At 44.2% G+C, this 22519-nt stretch overlaps 1 protein-coding gene across 2 annotated transcripts in view; it reads right to left on the bottom strand.

The window, feature by feature from the left end:
• The window catches only part of IP6K2 (inositol hexakisphosphate kinase 2), a 35026-nt gene extending 19145 nt beyond the window's left edge, over positions 1-15881 (bottom strand). Inside the window, exons 1-2 of one of the 2 annotated variants that reach the window (XM_014577419.4) lie at positions 15736-15751; positions 14991-15032 (exon numbers count right to left, since the gene is read on the bottom strand). The gene's annotated coding sequence lies outside the window, so the exon portion shown is untranslated. Of the gene's footprint in view, positions 1-14990; positions 15033-15735 lie in introns of both variants that reach the window. The other variant, XM_006130886.5, reaches the window with a different exon arrangement.
• Positions 15882-22519: the final 6638 nt, after the last annotated feature.

The raw sequence follows: 22519 nt of genomic DNA, 5'->3' as shown, positions 1-22519 counted from the left end.
TATTTTCATATTTATTATGCAAATGATGAATATGCACATAAAACATTACTAGTCCGCCAAAAGCCCAGCCTGCAGAGCCCACCTGATGAGGAATGACCACATCATTATTATGCCTGTATATATCACTTTTTACCAGAAATGTATCACAAAAGAAGTGTTTCTGCACTACAAGCAAAGGTGGTTAATGTTATTTAATTCAAACTAAGGATCCAAAAGGATTTTGCAGGCAAAAAGCTATTGGCAGGACCAATCCCCCACCCAAATGAGAACCAAGGAATCTTTAGGGCAGGGTTTCCCAACCTATGGGTCGGGACCCAAATATGGGTCGCCATTACATTTCAAAAGGGTCGCCAAGTGTCTCTCCAGTGGCTCTACCTCCGCTGCCTTCCCCCGTTTTTGAATTGCCTTGGGTCACCAAGTCTTCCTGAATTGTCAAAATGGGTCATCATCCGGAAAAGGTTGGGAACCACTGCTTTAGGGGAAGGTTGCTGACTGCCCACTTCCCCCTCCACAGCTAGGGAACAGCCATAACCAGTAAGACATTCACGGACCATAATGAGCCAAGAATATGGACTTTTGTCCCCTAAATGATATACTAATACAGGCAGTCCCCGGGTTACGCGGATCCGACTTATGTCGGATCCGCACTTACAAACAGGGCTTTTCTCGCCCTGGAGGACGCGGGCGGCAGGACCGCCCAGACACGCCGTGGTCCTGCCGCCCGCGTCCTCCGGGGCAAGAAAAGCTGCTCCGTGTCTCTCTAGTCTGCTGGGGGGGGGGGGCAGCAGACCAGGGAGACGCGGAGCAAAGCCGTGGAGGACCCGGGCGGCAGGACTGGTCCCCCCACCCAGTCCTCCACGGCTTTGCTCCGCGTCTCCCTGGTCTGCTGGGGGGGGAGGCCAGCAGACCAGGGAGACACGGAGGACCGCGGCGGCGGGACCACGGCGCGTCTCGGTCCCGCTGCCCGCGTCTCCCTGGTCTGCTGGGGGGGGCGGGGGGGAGCAGCTAGTGTGCCCCCCCCCCCCCAGCAGACCAGGCTCTTCTCGGGACGCCTGTGGTAGAGCAGCTGGGGCGTTGCCGGTTGGTCCCGCAGCGCCGCTCTCGGCGCTACCTGACCAACCCGGCAGCACCCCAGCTGCTCTGCCCCAGGCGTCCTGATTCAGCTGCTGCTGAAACTGACCAGCAGCAGCTGAATCAGGACGCCTGGGGCAGAGCAGCTGGGGTGCTGCTGGGTTGGTCCGGTAGCACCGAGGAGCGGCGCTACTGGAGCAACCCAGGAGCACCCCAGCTGCTCTGCCCCAGGCGTCCCAAGTCAGCCGCTGCTGAAACTGACCAGCAGCTGACTACAGGAAGCCTGAGGCAGAGTTGCTCGGCCCCGGGCTTCCTGGAATCAGCCGCTGATCAGTTTCAGCAGCAGCTGACTTGGGGATGCCTGGGGTTCTTAAGTTGAATCTGTATGTAAGTCGGAACTGGCGTCCCGATTCAACCACTGATGAAACTGATCAGCGGCTGATTCCAGGAAGCCCGGGGCAGAGCAACTCTGCCTCGGGCTTCCTGTAGTCAGCCGCTGGTCAGTTTCAGCAGCGGCTGAATCTGGACGCCAGTTCCGACTTACATACAGATTCAACTTAAGAACAAACCTACAGTCCTTATCTTGTACGTAACCCAGGGACTGCCTGTAGTGTTTGTTTCAGAGCATTTTGACAGAAGAAATGCTGGATTTCAGCTAGAGGTTGGAGTCTTTGCACAGTTCTCTAACATTCTTTTCATTTACATTTCCACTTCATATTCTGAGAAAATACCACTTGGCTCTAAGAATATTATTAAAGCAAAATGGACAAATTACTCCAAAGGTATTGACCCTTCAATAAAAAAAACCTGCACATTCATCTACCAAATCCTCTATGGGAGAAAATTATGATACCATGAATTCTGGGAACAATACTCCGTAAAAGAGTATTTTTAACTCCCCCACCCTTTTCCATATACAGGAGATTTTCACATTTTTCACTAGATTCACCTGATGACATTTTAAACATCTGCTCATAAGGTTTTTAAACACAGCTGTAAACAAGAACTGCAATCTTTTTACATAATTTAATTAATCCTGCGCAATGTACTGATTCACATAAGCACAAATCAATAACTCTAGTTTTATTTTAAAGAGCTAAAGCATTGCTATCTTTCTGCGCAGCACCTATTTGAGAATAAAAAATGGAAACTGATCTTCCTCCTCTGGTCCAATTCTTCTGAAATTAGCTATATAGCATCATCTCTTGTAGCTTTGTCATGCCCCTCTATGAATAGAAAAAGGCAAATTTATCCTGGATCACTAATTTGAGATCACAGACCAGATATAAACTGGGTGAAAAGTTTGGAGAACATTATAAATGAAAATTAAATTCCCCAAGGCTTGAATTTCTGAAAGAATCCAGCACTAATGTAGTTAGCAGCACATTACCTATTTCTGTATATGCTGATGACTAGGATAAAAGCTTGTCCCTACTGAAAACAATTATTTAAATGGGACTAAGATTTCATCATAGGTTTTTGTTTTAATTTGCAGGATTGCACTCTCACATGCATTCAGACAGATAAATAAGTGAAATGATGTCAGCTGGAAGAGATCAAATATTTTCCATGCTTGAGATAACAAGGTATGTTCAGAAGGTCTATGACTTATATTTTAATTACTCTGTAACTCTGCCTGGCTTTAATTCCCTCTATATTCTGTTAAAAAGAGTTTTACATGCATGGAAATGAGAACAAGGTAAGCAATCTAGCAAGTGCAAATTGAAACCAGCAGGCACAGGCATGTGCCTGGAAAGACTACAGGATCACATTCACTACAAGGGGAGGATGACAGGTCTAATATCTGCTCTCTGGAATCCAGTATAAATATAAATGATATCTAAATAGAAGATAGCAGTCTATTCTCAAAGTAAACAAGACATTCCAATGGTGAATACCATACCAGTCAGCACGTTTTTCAAAGTGGTAGTGTAATGCCAAAACCAGGGATCCTCAATCTTTTCACTCAAAATGAACTATTAGTAACTCTGCACAGACCTGCCCAGCTCAAGAACTTTCCAACATTTTATATCACCTTTTTAATGCTTTAAAATTATTTTGATTACAAAACATATTGAGTCCATGCCTATGTCAGGTGGAGAAATCGATAATGTGTAGCTGTCTTTGCAACTGTATGTACAGTATGACATAAAAAAGCAATACAGACATAAAATATAAACCCCATAAAAGTGACCTTAAATGTACACCACCAGCTTTCTCAAAACAGAGTTCCTAGTACCAACTAGCACTTGATGTAGGATAAACATAAATCCTGGAAAAGGCAACTTTGTTAAATCAAACCTCCTAACAGTTTTAAAGGTGAAAAACTGGGGCAGTGCCTTTTTTGAGTTCTTTATTTTGTGTAATAAAGGCCTGAAAGAGCTTGGTTGATTTTTTTTAATTTCATGTCTTTATTGTTCCAAGTTTGTAGGGGTTTTTTCCTGTTTGTTTTATGCTTTAGAAATTCAGGCCTTTTCTATCTCGGAAGACTATGATTGAGTGAAGACCCTGTACAGAGATGGGGAAACTTACCACCCAGATCCAGTCCACAGCTTGCTTAGATCCACCCCATGCAGCCCAGGGCTCCACCCCAGCATCAAGAGCCCAAGCTGATGCTCAGCCTCAAGATCCCCCCCATGTGGCTGCAGCCCTAGCTTCCCAACCCTTGTGAGTCCCAACCCTTGTGGACTAGAGCTAGACAAGCCAGGGCCAAATTTGACTCACAAGCTTTGCCTGGCACAGCAGTTCTCAAACTTTTTGGGCTCCGGAGACCTTTACATGTGTACAAATTTATGAGGAGCCCCAGCGGTCCACTGATTGTATGTGTTGTACCTATTGATGTTTCCAGTTTGTCAACCTCGCGGAGCCCCTGGAGATGTCTAGCAGAGCCCTGGGGCTGCGCAGAGCACAGTTTGATAAACACTGGCCTGGCAGAAGGATGAAAGGTTCTGTGTGCTGCCGCTCCTCCTTCCCTCTGGCTGAATGGCAATGCAAAAAAGTGCTGGCCTGGAGGCTTTCCCCTGAAGCTACCTGGGAGCGGTGGGGGAGTGGAGCCACATTTCCCTCCCATACACCCCATCTTCCTCATACACCTCCTTCTGTCCAGATCCCCCAGCCTGCTCCTGCACCCTACTGCCCACCGACTCTGCACCCCCAGCCTGCTTCCCAGCATCCCCCTCCCACATACTGAACGCATTTTGCCCCACCCCAAAACCTGGGGGGTGCCACAAAAATCTACAAGCCTGTCCCTCCCTCCCATGGCTCTGGGACTAGAGTGTGAGGAGAGTGTCATTACAGGAAGGGAAGCATTTTTTGTAAAGCATGACACTAAATACAGGGCATATATTCAGGTTTTTTTTTAAAACTACTTTTCAAGTTACTTTTAACAATAAATTAGACAACATAAACTACTTGTTTAAAAAACTCCTTTTTAACTAAAAGTATCTACTAATACTAGTACTAGGGTTGTAAAATCCTGTTTAATTAATTAACCGGTTAAACATTACGTTTAAGTGGTTAACTGATTAAACAGGGGTGGGAAGGGACCATTCCAACTTGCTGGGCTGGTGTGCCCCGACCTGAACCTGCCATGGCTGTGCCTGAAGTGGCCCCAATGCTGCTGGCAGGAATTGTTCCAGCCCTGCTGCTTCTGACGCCCCATGTGGCTTCACAAAGGACTAGAAGGGGCAGCAGGGGTTGGAGAAAGAGGCCATCAGCAACCACCCTCCCTCCCCACAAAGGCTGCTGGCAGCCCTGTCCCCCACTCCCTGCCCCTCAGCAAGGCTGACAAATCCCCAGAGCCAGCAGCCCTGCAAGATTAGAGCAACCCTCTACCTGCATCGGGCCACTGGCAGGGGGCTGCTCCCAGATGCTGGGTAACCAGTTAACTGTGTACCCATTCACACCCCTAGCTAATACCATCAGACAATACTTAGAGCTTGGTTACTTTGCTTTCTTCACAGGTTAGAGTCTAGAACTTGTCTAAATAAAAAAAATGTACTAATTTAAAATTAAGGCATGATGTTAAACCAGTGTAAAGCCTTGTGTAGACACTTTTGTTTAGGTTTAAAAGTACTTTATTTCAATACAGCCTAAACAGATTCCTAAATCAACTTAAACTGATGTACAGCTAGTTTAAAACAAAATAAGAATATAACCTTTGGCACCAATTTAACTAACTCAGTTTAAAATCACACCGTTTGTTAAATTGACACAACTTTCTTTATAGCAGGGACTGGCAACCTTTTCAAACCAAAGAGCCAAACTACATAAAAATTTAGAACATGTGGTCAACAAAGAGCCATATAAGAATGCCTATTTACATGACTGAAAATATACAGCTTATTACTGATAACTGACATAACGATTAATAATAGCATAAATGAAACATTGTACTCACAAACTTAATTTAATGGGACTTCTGTTGCTGCCTCTTTTCTCACATTTATAACTGGTCAAATCCAGCTTCATGCACGTATTCAGGCTGTCTTCTGTCAATCTTATGGCAGAGGTTGGGGATGTGGGGGTGCAGAAATCTGAGTTGGGGCATATAAGGGGCTCAGGGAAGGTGGTCTGAGGATATGATTGGCTCAGGGCACAAGTCTGGGGTATGTGTGGGGTGCAGGAGTCTGGGGATGTGCGTGTATGAGGGGCTCAGGGCAGGGGGTTCAGGAGTATGATGGGCTCGGGGCTGGTGTGTATGGAGGGTGCAGCAGTGATATGACGCTGCAGCCAAATAGGGGCTGGGCCCCAATTAGGGGCTTGTTGGCCAGAGTTCATTTTTAAATAAAGTAAAATATTATGTGTCACAAAAAAACCACAAAAGGTTTCAACACTGTCTTTATTTATGGTAGGGGTGGAGAATCTTTTTTGGGCAGGGGCCACTGTCCCACAGAAAAATCAGATGAAAGCAAAAACCCAAAAAAGCCCAAAAAACCTCCACAAATCCCCAGCCTTCAGTGATGTTCATCCCCCCTGGAACTGAAACACCTCACTCCCCTGGTGCTCCAGTCCAGGGGAGGACTGAGAGGTTCAAAGTCTCAGGCCAGATTTACTCTTCTGGGGTTCCAGGGTTAGTCGATTTTGGGCCCCTCTAGGCTCTGGGTTGAGGCCAAAAATGAGGGGTTAAGTATGCGGGACAGAGCTGCCAGCAAGTGGGATAGGGATGGGGTGCAGGAGGGGGTGAGGGTGCAAGGTCTGGGTGGGAGGTAGGGTGCAGAAGCAGGCTGTGAGTAGGGTGTCTGGCTGGGGGGGAGGTGGTAGAGCAGGAGAAGGTTGGGGGCAGGAGTGGGCTGAGTCTCAGCAGGAGGTAAGTGAAGGGGTAGAAATGCAGGGTCTGGGCATGAGGGAGTGCGAAGGGGCATTTACTTGCTTCCGTGCCACGTTGCAGGCACTGTATAACACAGCCCCCCACTGCTCCCATTTGCTGGACTGGGAGCAAAGGGGAAGCCTGCAGGAAGTGTGTGCCTTTGAGGCTGGTCCCCAGCCAGGGGAAGGAAAATGCCAGTGCACTGAGCCATTTTTGGCTCCGCTTGTTCCCCGCACACCAGATCCCCCTGCCTCCCCTTCCCCCACAGAAAGCCAGCATAGGCGTTCCAATCTTGTGGGGAGCCACAAGGTTGTAGCACCAGCACTGACTCCCTGCTGCAGGAGGAACTAGGGGGGGGCTGAGCTGGAGCTCCAAAGGAGCGATATCTGGCTCCCCTAGTGAGCCCCCTGTCTTACAGCAAGGCTCAGAAAACAAAGTAGGCAGGGAGTTTGTAAACAGTAGCATTTCTTACTTTTGTATCCAGGAACTATATTAATCTAACTGATGTAATAATTAAATTCTATGACCACATGATTTATTGTACATTTGGAATTGATCCAAACACAAAACAGGATCAACTGCTAAAAGAAAGTCGTCTTTTTTAATGAACATGAAACAAAGATTCACCCACGCTTCCTGACAAACCTCAGATACTGTAAAAGCCTTCTGCATCATACTACTGCATAGCCATTTAAGTATTCTAGTCAAGACCCTCTATGCATAATGAAAACAGATTAAAATAGAGCATAGGAAAAATGACAAATTCTAGTTGGTAAAAGATTTAATAAAGCTAAAAAGCTAAAGATCCTGGGACATTTTTAGCAATATAAATGTGGGAGGTAGCTTTTAAATTATAAGCTTACATTTAATCATTATATATACTAGTCAATGCCATGGCGGCATTTCAATGGGGCAGAGCCGCACTGCTGATCCCGGGCTCAGCGTGGTGCTGCCCCCCTTTGAAATGTTGCTGCTGAGTTTCAAAACGGCAGGATCGTGTGGAACCTGGGATCAGCTGGGGAGTCCCGAAATGACCCCGGCTCCATGAAGCATTTTAAAGGCTCCATGTGGGTGCTTCCACTTTGAAATGTACAAGAGCACCCACTGGGCACGCTTGGTACTTTTCAGAGCTGGCACACTGCCTGCTGCCCGGGGCCATGACTCTGGGCTCCATGCAGGCACTTCTGCTTTGAAATGCACAAGAGCCCATTTCAAAGCGGAAGCGCCAGTGTGGAGCCCTGAGTCAGCAGGACTTCCCGCTGGCTCAGGGCTGCACATGGAGTTCCACATTCCTCCTCTGAAATGTTCAAGAGAACCTACAGGGTTTCTTGTACATTTCAAAGGAGGAATATGAAAGTGCCTATCAACTACTCGAGGAAAAGTCCATCGACTACTCGACTAGTAAATTAACCGGTATTTAACATCCTTAACGGGGATATGCTTATCAGGTAGCTGACTAGTTGCTTACATCCCTACAAGGAACTTGTACTTAAAGTGGCAAATCAGGAAGACAAACAGGAGAAGAAGCAGAATTTTGGACAGACTGGATGAAAGGAAAGGAGACCAGAGAAGAGAAGCTAAGAGGTTCAAACATTAGGTAAATGGCTACCTAAAATCTCCTTTTTCCATCCACCAGACTGCAAGCAGCAAATCTTGTGTTGCTGACTAGGGATGTTAAGGAATAGTCCACAGGATAGTCAACTAGTTGCTTCTCTCCCCTTGCTGCCTCTATCAGATAGAGGCAGCAGGGGGACGGAGGGGGGAGGAAAGAGGGGAGGACTTCAAAGCAGCTGTGCCACATGGAGCCCACCAGGGTCCCGGGCTCCATGCTGTACTGCCGTTTTGAAACCCCACAAATGCATCGACTATTCGATTAGTCAATTACATGATACTTAACATCCTTATTGCGGACTCACAAAAAATTTAAACTACCCAGTATTTTGTCTTTGAACAAGTATTTGACACTGGAAGAAAAATCAGTGTCAGACGAACAGAGCCTGAAGTTACAAGCCTGAAATGCAGACTAGCACAAAATGACATCGGTTTAATTTTTGTGAAAAGAATGAAATTTCCTCTACACAGATAACCCTGGCTCTGGTGGCCATTACTGATCTGAATAGCATATTTTGAAATTAAAAAGTAAACAATGTGATCAAATATACTTTACTAACTTGTGCAATTTTGATGCTACTTATGCTATAATTCTTCAGGTCTTTTAACTTATTAAATAAAGATAAATGTAACAAACATCTAAGGTAACAATCCATCTACATATATTTACAAAGCAAGACTACTACTCTCATCCATTCTGAGGATTAGTATATTATCACATTAGATCTACCACAATCATTAACACAACTAGACATATTCGTGACAAAAAACCATTGCTGTGTGAAGCAGGAAGTTAAAAAAAAAACCTGTAGTGATTAAGCCATCAAATCAATGCCTCCAGAAATATGTAGCCAAGCACCTGACTACAAGCACTCAATAGAGTTTTAATTTTAGCAAACCTTGTTTTCTTCCACTTTCAAGAAGTATAGTGAATTTTAAACCACTGTCTGGCAAATCAAAACGGTTTGTAGCTCCTATAGCATATTAACAGCGGTGGACATGCACTGTAAACGTATCATGCTCTCTCTTGGTAATATGAATTTTTGTAACTGAACAGGATAGAGCGATCAATTTTTAAACAAATAAAAATGAAATGTTACCTCAACAAAAATCCCAACAAAAAATCCTGATGTTTGTCAAAATCTGCACTGACACATCTCAACATACCTTAAAACTATTCACACAAAAAATTGTAGTTAAATAGTTATATAGTGTATCTTGTTCCTGCATAATTACAAAAATATATTAATCTGGAACAGAAAACAACAAGCAGGTGAAGGAATTTAGGTAGAAAGGAAAAATCCTCTTCCCCTGCGATGGAAAATTTTAATCTCTTGAAGCAGGTTGCAGAGATGCTTAGCTGGACTTGGGTTGCCTAGATACTAATCACACCTCTTGCCAATAGAGACAACTAACCATCAGCAAAATAAAACAATAGACAAGTGAATGAACTAAACTAGAAGGATTTTTATTTTATTACTCCTCTGCACACCAAGCACAAATCACACATCTTAATCTGGTAAGGGACTGCTTAAGATTGATTTAGCAGAAACTCATCAAAAGTAATGGAAAAATACTGATAAGCTCTAGCCACAATAATCAACAAGAACACAATATTCCTTTATCTCAACTGACCTTGGCTCTGGAACTAGGGATGTTAAATTTTGATTATTGACTAATTGAGTAGTCAATAGAAATTCTAATGACTACTCGATAAGCTGATTAAGGGGGAAAGGGGCACTCACTATCCCCAATGTGCCTCTGCCTTTGAAATGTAGTAAGAGCCACCTGCAGCTCCTGCTACATTTCAAAGGCAGAGGTGCAGCTGTTGGGACTCGTCACAAGCAAGGACTGCTTCAGTCCCTGCTTGCATCGAGTATCCCACTGTGCCTCTGCCTCCCCTGTCCATTCCCCCTGCACTGTGGAGATGGTGCGGGGGGGGGGGGGGGGGGGGGAACCAGCTTTTAAGCCACCTAGCTGAAACCCAGCAGGCTTTGCATCTACCCTAATATTATGAATAGAAGGACAGATTGTATATAATGCCAATTTCCTAAACCATATTCCTAACTCAGTGTTAGGGATGTAAGCAAGTAGTCGACTATTCAACTACCCAGACAAATGGCGCTCTCATCTACTCACTCCCCTCTTTCTACCTCTGAATGTGAGGCAGCAAGGAGGAGGAGGAGGAGGGGAGGAACAGGAGCCAGTACTAGGGGGAAATGGCCAGCTCCTGCAGTGGCTCTGCGGAAGGCCCCCATATCTACTAATAGCAGAGAGGATAAAATTGTATCGACTACACGATGAACCAGATAATTGCAATTTAACATTCTTACTCAGAGTTAAATAAAAAAGTTGAATTACCAAGGCAGCATGGTTAATAACACTGCAACAAAGAAATATAATAAAAATTATCATTTAAATATTGAATACGCTATTTAACCAGATAGCTGAATTTTTAGATCACATTCTTAGTTACTGAACAAGTTTCACACTAGAAAACACAATAAAAATCAAAGGCACATGTCAAATCACACAATCTGTATTGAGATCCTGAAAAAAAATAATTTTTAAAATAATGTTAAAGATTGCAACAAATTAAATTGAACTATACCAAAATGAAAAAAAATCCCTATCTTGCGACCTTGTCTATACCAAGATTTTTTTCCATAAAATTTCCCACTATAGCCACCAAGTGAGTTTTACTAGTAGAAGCAGTGATGGAAGAGGCTAAAATTTTGGACACCATGTATTCTAGATCAATTCTTACCAGAGTTAGATGAAACAATATTAAACATGCTTGTAGGATAGCCTTCCATACTAGGGATGTAAAAGTATAACCTTTTAAACAGTTAACCGATAAGTCTGGATTTATTGGTTACTCTTCACAATTATACACAGGCTCCCATCCTGCTCCTGGAGCCAGTTGCTACCCTGCGCTGCTGGCTATGTATCAGAGGCAGTAACATGGAGTGGCAGCTGGCTCCCTGGGAGCAAGGTGGCAGGCAGAAACTGGCTGTCTCCCCCCCCGCCATTTTCCAGGTGCATGTAACATCCACTATGCTATATTAATACTCCCACAGTGTTGCTACCCCACATGTAATGATAATAAAACCAATTATAATAAAAGGAGGTAGTGTGGTCCAGTGGACAGGTCACAAGATGGTGATTCAGGATAACTCGGCTCAGAGTTCTGCTACTACCTATCTGTAACGGTGGGGAAACCATTTCCCCACCAAGCTCTTGTATTCAACTCTTCAAGACAAGGGACCATCCTATGTTACAAATAGCATCTAGCACAACTTAGCCCACAATTCTGGCTGGACCCTCTAGATCAGTGGTGAGCAGTGGGTGGCCCATGAGACATTTTTTTTAAACTGTTGGCATGTGTGGGGATGCCAGATTCTGCTTGTTTCAGTTCATGTTATTTAGTATTATGAAAGTGAAATGTACTTAAAGCAAGGGCATGCAAAGTGCAGTGTGCGCTGACTGCACACAACACTGACTGTGAGAACCAGGGACTCCCTCTGCTTTCAACGTATTCCTATGGTTCAACCGCTGTACTCCACAAATTCTAGGCATGCACGCATAGTTAGAAAAATACTTTATCTGGGGAGATTGTGACCCACTGAGATGAAGGAGGGCCACAGATGCAACACACTCACCAGCCCAGGTTGCCCATCGCTGCTCTAGGTGCTATTGTAATACAAATCCTAACACAGATGTGGCCTTAGAGAAAACTGGCCTGTATAAATAAATGATTTTCTTATTTATATGACATTTAAGTTATTTGGGTGTTTAATATTAGTTTCCAGAACATCTGCAACTTACTCCCTTCACTATAAGCTTCTTATGGTCAAATGTATAGATAAATACTATGATGTACAAATGTAAAAGCCAACCAACACTATTACTGAACTTGCCCTTCTAGATACGCAATCTCTTTACGCTCCTGTGTGCTAGTTATATTAGTCTGAAGGAAAATTTGTTTAATCCCTAGTGGGACACTCAAGTCTCACCCCACTGCTGTAATTCTTTCTAGAGTGCTGCTCCTCAATCCTGCTCAGGGTAGTAAGATTGTCATTCTATGATGCACTCTTGAAACACAGAATATCTGTTGAGTCAGTATGAAATTAAGGAAATGGCTATAGACAAAGCTGAAAAACTTCTTTTTAGATTTTGGACTGTTATATCCAATTTTTAAGTTGTCAACCTTTTTGACTTTGAAAATTACATGCATGAGAAAGAATGGACTATCCACTACTAAATTATATTTAAACCTCTAGCAAGTGGGTGTCTGATAAATTTAATAGTGATAGAAATGTAGCCATGTTAAGTCTGGTGTAGCTGAAACAAAATACAGGACTATGTAGCACTTTAAAGACTAACAAGATGGTTTATTAGATGATGAGCTTTCGTGGGCCAGACCCACTTCCTCAGATCAAATAGTGGAAGAAAATAGTCACAACCATATATACCAAAGGATACAATTAAAAAAATGAACACACATGAAAAGGACAAATCACATTTCAGAACAGAAGGGGGATGCGGGGGGGGGGAGTGGGGGGAAGAGAAGGAAGGTAAATGTCTGAGTTAATGGTATTAGAGGTGATAATTGAGGAAGCTATCTTTGTAATGGGTAAGGTACTTGGTGTCTTTGTTGAGCTTCCCCCCCCCCCCCCCCGCGAAGAGCATCGAATTTTAGCATGAATGACAGTTCTAAATGAATGACACTTTCATTTAGAACTGTCATTCATGCTAAAATTCGACACTCTCCGCGGGGGCTCAACAAAGACACCAACTACCTTACCCATTACAAAGATAGCTTCCCCAATTATCACCTCTAATACCATTAGCTCACAGACATTTACCTTTCCACACCTCTAATATCATAAACTCACAGACATTTACCTCCCCCCCCGCCCCATACACCTTCTGTTCTGAACTGTGATTTGTCCTTTTCATGTGTGTTCATTTTTTTAATTGTATCCTTTGGTATATATGGTTGTGACTATTTTCTTCCACTATTTGATCTGAGGAAGTGGGTCTGGCCCATGAAAGCTCATCATCTAATAAACCATCTTGTTAGTCTTTAAAGTGCTACATAGTCCTGTATTTTGATAAATTTAAAATTCTCCTCTCCAACGAGTTAGGGAGAGGGAACTGTGTTAATATATAATACGTATTATATGTTTCTAGCCAGTTTCTAAGCTAATACTCCCAAAATATAACAGAAAGCAAGATACACAAAAGTAACCGCTATTTGTTTTATTTTAAAATGACAATATATTCAATTGTAAATAACTTGTAAATGGGGTGAGATTTATTTGTACATTTTACAAAATTGATACAAAACAAAAATGCCAATGAATTTTACATGAATAAAAGAGTCGACTCAGGTCAAAGATCATTTCTAAGCTTCACATTCAGCATGCACAATTCCCACATATTCCTAGCAGCAACTCTGCCATGATTTTATAGCCACATAACTTCAGACACCCTTTGATTTTGAAAATTGATCTTATTCAGCAGGTGAAGCTTTCTAAACTACACACACACACACACACACACACGTTCTAAGTTGCAGAGACAAACTAAGTACAGGCCATCCTTGCTTTAAATCCAAGATAGGTTCCAAAAAAACTTGGGACTTAGAGTATGTCTATACTTGTACCCTAGCTCGAACCAGAGATGCAAATGCAGGCATTCGAAATAGTCAATGGAGTGGGGATTTAAATATCCCGCACTTCATTAGCATGATCTCTCCAGCATGCTAGTTCGAATTACAGCTGATTCGAACCAGGAAGTGCACTCCGGACATGTTAGTTCAAACCAAACTCCTCATTTTTTGAGGAGTAACTTTAGTTCGAACCAAGGGGTTTAGTTCCAACTAACGTGTCCCAGCACACACTTTCTGGTTTGAATCAGCTGTGATTCGAACTAGCGCATCTGTGAGATCATGCTAATGAAGCACAGGATATTTAAATCTCCACTTCACTGACTATTTCAAATGCCTGCATCTGCATCCCTAGTTCGAACGAGGGTGCAAGTGCAGATATACCCTTATAGGGAAACAAAACTGGGAATTTTTTCCCTGCATCTGACTTCCATTTAAGCAAATTGGGGGGAGTATTTCACAGGCTTTATAGAGGGGAATAAAAGGACTTTAACACATCAGTTCCTACAAACGTCAACAACGTTAGTGTGGAACGGATATATACAGGGGTGACTTCTAGTGAGGATGCCCTGTCATAAGAAAAAGGCCTCCCAAAACTCTGTCTCTTTAGACAAGTTCGCCTCATGGCTTTTCTGGAATATTCAAAGGACAAGAATACAATATTCATTTGTTAAAATACTGGTTTTGAAATAACTGTGGAATATATTTGGCCACTGTATCATACAAAAAGGACAAAGCCCATCGCTATACAGTAATTCAGTGTATAACCAGGAAATAAACGTGTATTTTAATATGTGTCAGTGTGTTGAAAACACACCTTCTTTCTAGAGAAGACAAAGTGGAAAGTAGGATTGTTTTGCACATAACTACAACTGGAGTTTATTTTGGCAGCAATGTTAACACAACACAAACCACATTTTATGAACCCCAGAATTACAAAACCTCACTTAATCCAAATGTCTTTTTGCCCCTGTACTTGAGAACACTATTACACCCTTCCTTAATTTTGTGAGACCTTGATTTTACAAAATATTTGTAGAACAGGTTTTGTTCACTGAAACCACGATTTAACAATATGCACTGAAAACGACAAGTGTTGCCTTACGCAAGAGAAGTAATTACCTTATTTGCATTTCTGTAATTTTTCGGTGGTTTTGAAATAAATATTAAATGTAATTTGTATCCACTATACTGAAAAAACCCAGCCCCTCATCCCCAGTCTATTTTAGCAGTTAATGTTGAACAGTACTGCTTAAGGAGTGAAATTATCCACGTTTAGTCTGAGCATAAAACCACTCTTCGTAAAACTCAGGGGGTTTTGCCTACCTATTTGATGACATCCAGAAACTAGCACCAAATGTCCCAACGCTGTTTGTGGGAAGACAAAAGAGGAACTGAACTGTCTCCTTACAAGATAGGATGCTGGGGCGCTTAAAGGGCTCCCACCCCCCTACAGAGAAACATTCAATACCGAGACTGGAAACCGGTGCAACAAGAAGCCAGTCCGCACGCAAAGAAACTGAGGCATTTTAGGAAGTGATTTCCCTGTTACGTCGGCCAAACATTAGGACCAGGCGGGCCCATGTTTCCGTGGGTGCCTGGCGCAGCACCAACGCCAGCCACACGAGAGGTGCCCAGAGGAAGTCGGGGGTGGAGCAGGGAAGGCAGAACTAGGCAGCGGATGAAAGGCCCATGGGGGGGGGGGGGAAGAATTATTGGGGATTTCCGCGTCCCGCGAGGAAACAGGATCTGGGCGGCCGCAGCAGCGCCGCGGGCCAGGGCTCTGCGGACTCGGCCCATTGCACAGCCCGACCCCGGAGCGGCGGGGATCCGCTTAGCTCAGCTGGGCTGGCCCGGGCCGGGTCCCCGTGGGAGGAGCGTCAACCTGCACAGGCCGGCCCCGCTTTCCCAGGCTACCGAGCGGTTTGTCAGCGTCCCTGGCTCCGGGCGGGTCGGGCGCGGCCGCCCAAACCGCTATGAGGGCTGGCAACGGGGGCTGGGCCCAAGAATCGGGGGGAGCTACCGGAAGAGGGGTGGTGCGGCCCCAGCAGGGGCGGGAGGGACAAGTTACCTGAGTATCCGGTGCCCGCAGCCGGCGGCTTCACCTCTTTTGTTTCTCTGTAGCCAAAATGGCGGCGACGAGCAGGACAGCCCCCGGCCCCCTCCCTGAGGCCTGGCCCCGCCCCTGCCCCCCTGCCTTCCCATTGGCTCTGCGGCGGCAGCAGCCCGCTGATTGGATGGCCGCGAGAAGCATTGTTACTAGGGCAGCCAGGCCGGCAGCGCGTGCCACGTGACGGGGGGAGGGGGAAGGATGCTCGAGGTGGTGGATGTGTTGAGCTGCGCTAAGCTGTCCCCTGTGCGGTGCTCCCTCGAGACGGGCTCGCGCCCTGCCCTCCATTTGCAAGGGCGGGGGCTTGGTGCCCATATGGGTTTGGTTCCCTCGCAGCTCCTCTCCCTCGGACCCCATAAGCTCTGGTTCTCCTCAGCCCCAGGTGAGCGCCGGATGTGGCCGGCCAGCCAGCCAGCCCTCCTTCGGGTGGCCCACTCACTGGCCTTGCTTCCAGCTCTCACGTTGCACTGAACGGTGAGGTGCGTACCCAGCACTGCAGCCTGCGCTGTCACAAGGCTCACGGGGCCTTTAGTGATACCGTCACGTGCAACGTGCCCCCTTTGCCACTGCCCCTCTGACAAGCCGATCTGCAGCCAGCTAAAGCGCAAGCTGGATCGAATGATACAGAAAATGCAAATATTGGCTTACGTCCTAGTCCTGCTTTTGTTTCTGTTGGTAAAACCCATCTCATTCACCCGAAACATTTATTCCTGTTCTTCGTGGACACAGCCGGAGTGGTCACCCTACTGTAAAAAGATGCCCTCGGCTGAATGCTTTGTGAAGTGACAATAGAGGGCCAATTGCAACCCCATTAATGGACCTATGACAATAGAGCTGCCAGAGAAGTATAAAATCAATAAAATAATAATATTGCAGTTCAGTTTACTAAACAGACTCTCTCTGTCATCTATGGAGTCTAAGGCTCTGTCACAATTAATGCAAAACAAATTAACTGGATTTAAAAGTCATGATTAATCAGTTTTAATCACACTGTTAAACAATAACACATTCTGTTATTTTGCATTCTGTGTTGTAACTGAAGTCAGTATATTTAAAAATGCAGACAATATCCAAAATATTCATAATACATTTAAATTGTTTCAGAGGGGTAGCCCAGTTAGTCTGTAACAGGAAAAACTTCAAAAAACAACAAATAGTCTAGTAGCACTTTAAAGACTAACAAAACATGTTATTAGTCTTTAAAGTGCTACCAAAGTATTTGTTTTTTTTACATTTAAATTGGTATTTTATTAATTAAGTGTGATTAAACAACTATTTATGTTACACTCATGGTCAATTAAGACTTTTTTAATCGTTTGACAGCTGTAATTTAGTCATGAGATCAGATACATCCACATAGGTAAAAATTATTAGCATTCTGTGCTAATTTTAAATAGAATCTAAATGTGGTAAAAGCCACTGCAATTTTGTTTCACAAAGCACCCAGTAAAGAACTCTGTACCAAAAGTAATGGTTGGACCTTTTGTACCATCTCTAGATATCAGACACTTTGGCACTGCTGTGAACACCCAGAGCATGCTGCAGAGCAGTATGATGCTCACATCAAACCTCTTAGATTTGTGAATTCCTATGTCAGTCATCGCCAAGCAACAAAGGACAAATTATTCTTAGGGATACCTATTTGGAAATGTGCAGTGCCACTTCACAAATGAGGTTTACAGGCATCTGTATCTGTTTTAACCATACACAGGTGCAGCACAATATAAACAATAATTGTATGCCTTATTGTATGCCTTAGATTCTTTTAACCAAAAATTCACTCCCCTTCACTCCATGTTGCAGCAATAGTGAGATTAAGAGCCTCCAGATTTGTTTGGAAATTTGTGCATTATTCTCAGTAAAAGCCTTTGGCTCTGGAAATAATTTTCCCAAGCCTGGGGACATATGATTCTGTTCTAAATTCTATTCTCTCAAGGTGGCTGTGGAGTATGATCATAGCTTGTTAGGTTGGCAGTTTCTCATTTGGGGCAACTTTTTTTTAGTAAGTTTTGCATATTTTAGTTACTGTTTACATGGTCATGGGTGCACTAGAAATCATGCAGTTGCCACAAAATGCAATGCAGAAGTAGATGCAGAAGTGTGGCCCTTTGAGCCCATTGTCCATGAGCGATTATTATACTTCCAGAGTGGTGAGTATATTATCATATTAATAATGACAGTATTAGAGTTCCTCATGCCTTGTTTCTCATTGCACCTTTCTCTGTCCTTCTTATATAGATGTACGTAAGGGGAGTCCAGTTATGGGATGGTCCCTCAGATGCCATAATTCCTCTCATTTTCCTATGTTCAGTTCCTCGATATGGTTCATGACTGTAATAAATTGTTGACGCCGAGCCTCATTTGGCAGGTGCAATATCTTACTTCTCAGTTCTCACACTTCCCTTCATTGCTTTAGTGCCCTTGATTATATTCCTCTCATGTTCATTTTCTGAACAGATGCCATCCTCCTCCAAGGCCCTTTGTACCTCTCAGCTCCGTCATTAGCTAATGACTTGGTTACATTTTGAGAGATGGATACAGTGTCAATGCCTTGGTAACCTGGCCTTGCAGGTGACCCGATTGGATCAATCTTTCAGTAACGTGGCACTTCAGATGACCCCATAATTCTTATTTTGAACACTCACCCTGGGCTCTGTCTTGTTGTCATTCTATACAAGACATTTAATTCTGAACAGAGGTGAGAGCTACAGGAAAACTACTTCCTTGCATAAACAAGGAAGGTGCACCTTGTAGACACCAATTAGCACTGAAAATTCTACTGATCCAGACAATCTCAAAAGTGCTTCTCAGAGTGCCGCATTCACAAAACAAAGAACCACCACATGTTTCCACAAAGATCTGCCTTTTCTTTTAAGAGCTGGTGAGAAGTGTCAAATTGACATTTGTGGAAACTAAAGACTCTTCTGTTCATCCACAGAACTGATACAGCACAGGGAGCAGCAGTGCAAGCATCTCATTCCCCCACTGTGCTTTGTCCATGACCCAAAAGGAACACCCTTTAACAAGACGTTCATACACATTTACTGTTTGGTTTTTCTGCTGAGACGGTCAACAAAAAGCACAATTATTGCTGGGGGGAGAGAGAAGTTAGCACATATCTGAGGCTGTGGGACTCACTCCCTTTACACAGAGCAGTGAAGAACTACTAGATGAAGACAGATTCAGCTCACTACCTGAAGGTTATTTTTGCTACAGTAAGGGCATGTCTACACTAGAGCAGCACATCTACTATGATGTTGTAAAACTGCTTCCACCATTGTAGGAGTTCTGCCTCCCCAAGCAACATGAGTCAGGTTGAAAGACAGAGGCGATTAGGGTGGTGCTCAGGGCTGTGAATTTACCCTAAAATGCTTTAGCTAAGCTCAGTGTTTAATTTGTACTGGTATGGAGTCCCTGCATTTAGAAGGTTGGCAGTTCATAGCGGTGGCACACCTGGACTTGCTGCTTCGGTTATGAAAATAAGAAAACTGCTTGAACCTCAGCACCTAATTGCTTGAGCCCTGGCATCTTTTTTATTACAAATTAAGCACTGACTATGCCAACCTAACTTTTTTGTATAAACTGTGTCTACGTGTCATCAGTGTGCTGTCCTGACAATATATTGCTCTGTCCAATGACGATAACCATTCAGCTGCATGTGTGTGCTTCCCCTGTGTGTTGCACTGGCTCTGTGCAGATAGCAGCACAGCAGACTCAGAGAACCCCCAAGGACCACAGAATCAGATAAGACACAAAGCACCTGGGCCAGTTTATTGTCAAACAAAGCATGGTCTCCAGCTCCCCAGATCAAATATTTACAGGTCTGCTAGTACATGAGTGCCCCCTGACAATGGACTCAGCTCAGTCAGTGGTGGGATTTTCCATTGTTCCCTTGGCTAGAGAACGACAGCCCCCTTAACATACGTTTTTATACACAAGTATAAAGTTACACATACTTTTTGACATATCCGGTTGCCACCCTCTTTGTACCCAGATATGGCCATTATCTTGTACACAGTGGTTTAATTAAAACACCACTATCCATCCTGCTGTCATCTTAGAACTTATCCTGAACCTGAGTCAATATGTCCCTGTTATCTGTGGGGAGTGTGTTGGTACCACAATGTCTCCTAACAGGGTGTTCTGTTACCATCCCTCTGGAATGTGTTTACAACCTGTGCCTAGTACTTCTTAGGTATAAGTGTTTTTGTAATATCAGCCCTGTTCTTGACATGTTCTGTGAGCAGGGCCTGCCTCTTGCTTATAGCTTAACTTTGCTTTATATTAGCAGTCTTGACCGTTGTTGCTAGGGCCTCAAGGCTCACACCAGGCCTGTCATACATGGCCTTATGTTTTAGGCCCTCTTCTTGCTACATAGACCTAGCCTTAGGCTTAGAGTCTTTTTAAAAATGAAATACGAGATTCTGCAACACAAGATGGTAGCCTTAACAAAATATATGTACCTGCTAACCAAACTGATCCCATACAAACCTGATAGAGTGCTTTCCTAATTCTGTGATCATCCCTATCTCCCAAACCCCCTTATTCTACGTACAACGTGTGGCTAGCACAGCATTCACGGTGATTTGATTTCTGGGGCTTGCATCGATGCATCTTGAATTGTTTTCCAAACAAATACTTCTTAGATGATGAGAGGGTTAATTGGGCTGTGCTTGGTTTAATACTCAGAAGGTGCACAGCACGTGTTTTAATCACGACAACAGTTTGAGAGTGCCATGCTGTTCAGATGCACTCTGTATAGCTTGAAAGCTCTCTCACTCACAGTAGTTAGGTTAATAAACGATATTACCTCATCCACCCTGTCTCTCTAATATGCTGAAAAGAGGCCCTTTAGAACAGAATGTGATAGAAATACACCCAATTCTACTCTCAGCCCTGGCAGAGTCATGAAATAATAATTACAACAAAACCACTGGAAAAAGGATAATGACTGAAAGACTCATTTCTCTTTAGCTCAGAAGCAGAGACAGCTGCCTGGGCAATGACAACCCGATGAATGAGACATGGATAATACACGTGTCAGGCCTTTGTTTACGGGGAATTTGAGATCAAAGTTCTGCTCTGGGATTTCTCTACAGCTGCAGGGATGGATGGGCAGACAGCTGCCATTTTAATGAGGTAGGGCATGAAGGAATTACAGGTAAATCCTGTGTCTTTGCCAGGAGCTGTAATTAATGGCCGATATTTACTCCACTGTACACTCACAATCCAGGGAATGACTAATAAAGCCATAATGTGCAATTTAGGAATTTATTTTGTAAGTTATGATCCAGAAAGCTTGGAGGCCTCAGCTCTACACTGCTTTTGAAATCAGTTGTTGACAAACTGGCTGGCTGGGGAGATTGGTATTGAACTATGGCTCCTTGACACGCTCACTCACTAATTAAAATCCAGCTGTAAGGGAATGATCTCCCCTTTAGCCCCCTCATGCAAAGGGAGAGCCCTGGGCTAGAGAAGTGCTTTTTTTCCCCCTCCTACCAAATTCTCTTTCAACCGAATCTGAAAGCAAACATTTGAAAATCACTATTTTCATTCTGTTGCTAACGTTGGCAACATATATTCTAATCACACTGTGGCCCCAAACTTAGTGGTGCCCTATGCTGCATATCCCGGCCTAGAGCTAGGGTGTTAAGCAGCTCTGATGGCCCCTTCCCATAGCCACCCTCTCAACAGCAGGCTCAGTGCTGGGGCTCTGGCAGTGTCCATTCCCCTCCTCTGGCAATCTAAACAGAGGAGTGGCCGCCAACTTCTATAATTCACCATCTACTGGCCCTTTTGTCTGAGTGGCTGAATCCCTGCCCTAGACCTTGAGTTTAGTATCCAAACTTGCCCTTTTAGGATTTGGCTTCATTGGTGAATCAAAACTACTAACAAAACCTAACCCTAAACACTGGCGGGTTCTTGCGCAAGAACGGCTGTTCTTCCATAGTGTCCACACTGCCCGCCCACTTTTGTGCAAGAATATTTACAGCAAAGCCGGGGAAGAGAGGGCTTCTTGCGCAAGAGCTACGCTGTTTTCTAACAAGTCCTGTTCTAGCAAGAGCTCATGCACAAGAGGTCAGTGTGGACGTGTGGCTGGGGTTTCTTGCTCAAGAGAGCAACCACACTTCCGTGGACACTCTTGCGCAAAAGCACATGGTCGTGTGGACATGTTATTGCGCAAGAATCCACCAGTGTAGACATAGCCTAAGTGTCCTCCTCTGATTCAAAGAGACATATCCCACTCTGCTTGTATCCCAGCTGTAGCTAACTCCACCCACTTGTTGGCAAGGCTCAGCAGCACTTACCCCAAATGTTAACAGTGTTTTAGTCGCCAAGCCTAGGATGACTGAACAGAAGAGCTCAACATTCCTATACAGGGTGTTAGTCTACCACCCTACTAAAGAGCTACTAGTGGGCAGATGCTCCCATCCCAGCTGGCACCATTACAGCCCTTGCAAAGCTGGGATGTCACAGCCCTCCTCCACAGTGTCATAGATGAACACATTAAAAATTACTAGAAAATCCAGAAATTGACTGTTTCTTCTTCGGAACAACTTTGGTCATTCCTTTTGGCTTGGTGCTCTTACTTAGTGAATACGAGAAAGAGTTAACAGCATAGCAGTGCTGTCTCTGGCCCTTCTGAAGCAGGAAAGAACAGCCAGACTGAGCTTCCTGTTGTCACCCTTCACGCCTCCCCTGCGGCACACCCTGCCCTGAGCATGCTTCGTCACTCATTAGGGCT

This window comes from Pelodiscus sinensis, chromosome 11, assembly GCF_052426305.1.
Source record: "Pelodiscus sinensis isolate ZL-2025 chromosome 11, ASM5242630v1, whole genome shotgun sequence".
NCBI classification, from domain to species: domain Eukaryota; kingdom Metazoa; phylum Chordata; order Testudines; family Trionychidae; genus Pelodiscus; species Pelodiscus sinensis.
This window is presented reverse-complemented; position numbering and strand designations above follow the sequence as displayed.